We start from the raw sequence: 1,300 nt of genomic DNA, 5'->3' as shown, positions 1-1,300 counted from the left end.
AGGACGCCTCTCCACATATTGCTTCAATCTCAAGGAGGCTTCCTTTACTTTATCTTTCTCTTGTTGTTTGAAAGAGTATATTTGTGAGACTCTGTCATGCTTTATCCCACGTTTGGTGAATTCTTGGACAAAGTCAGAGAAGAGATCCTCTATGTCAGAGAATGAGCTCTTACTTAATGGCTGGAACCAAGTCATAGTAGTAACATCTAAGGTCAATCCAAAGCCCTCATATTGCGTATGGAAGTCATGTACTTGCTCTACTCTCAGCACTTTTCTAAAGGCAGAAGCATGGGCATATGGATCCCCAGATCCTGTATATTTAGACGGCACACATTTGGCGACTTGATGTGGCCTTAGGGGTCTGAATCCTATAGTTGGCGTCCCAAGTACTTATATAGTGTCCCCTGTATGTGCAATAGTGGTTCTCTGCTATGGCCTAGCTACATTTTGCGTTGTTTGAGTAGCTCTACCTGAGTTTCTGTTTGTCTCATTTTGTCGATGAATTCCTTCGGAGAGTTCTTCATCGCGTGGTGGATTCCTTGTTCCCGCTTGGAACGAATATCCACTCATGTTTGGCACTTGTTGCGTGTGGAATTCTGGTTTTTGAATAGGTTCAAAGAAACTAGTCTGACCAGGATTCTGCATAGGTTGCCTCTCTACTTGGATTGGTCTTAGGATGTCATCGTCCATTAAGTTTCTTACTGGGATTGTAGGCGGTGCACTTGCTGCGGGCTTTGCTACTTCAAGGTACACAATGGGTAACCCTAAGTATGTATACCTACTCATCTTTGTAGCAGAGGTCGGCGTGTACTCCTGACCAAACTTGTCTACGATTAAGAATTTTCTTTCATTCAAGAGGTAGACATACAAAGTCTTATATGGAGTAGCCTCTTTCTCGTTTACATCCTCATTGACATAGTATGCAGCGATTTCTTCAGGAAAGGCTTTGTAAATTCCCCATCGAGGATTATCGGACATAAGCCTTCTAGTGGTGAAAGATCTGAACATGGTTCTATTGTTGTTTTCCTCTAGAGGCGGTTTCTCCTCGACCTCATCATCAGCTTTCGTCTTGGACGCATTTCTTCCCCATTTGCCCGCAACATCAGGGCTTTTGACTATCATGTAGTAAGCACCCTGTTCATCCATATAACCTCCTTTGCCATCATAAGTGGCCAGGACCCTATACTGTAATTCGACTGGATTATCTCCAATCTGAACACAGCTATGGTTCATAGAATCCTTGAAGATTCTGGCATCTTGTCCATTGTTATAGGCATACAGCAAGATTGCTGGAGGTCTC

General features: G+C 43.3%; 1 pseudogene; it reads right to left on the bottom strand.

The window, feature by feature from the left end:
• Positions 1-440: 440 nt before the first annotated feature.
• On the bottom strand, positions 441-1,008 carry LOC147424365 (uncharacterized; annotated as a pseudogene).
• Positions 1,009-1,300: the final 292 nt, after the last annotated feature.

The sequence above is a fragment of the Adiantum capillus-veneris genome, chromosome 25, assembly GCF_014529385.1.
Source record: "Adiantum capillus-veneris isolate H3 chromosome 25, ASM1452938v2, whole genome shotgun sequence".
Lineage (NCBI taxonomy): Eukaryota > Viridiplantae > Streptophyta > Polypodiopsida > Polypodiales > Pteridaceae > Adiantum > Adiantum capillus-veneris.
This window is presented reverse-complemented; position numbering and strand designations above follow the sequence as displayed.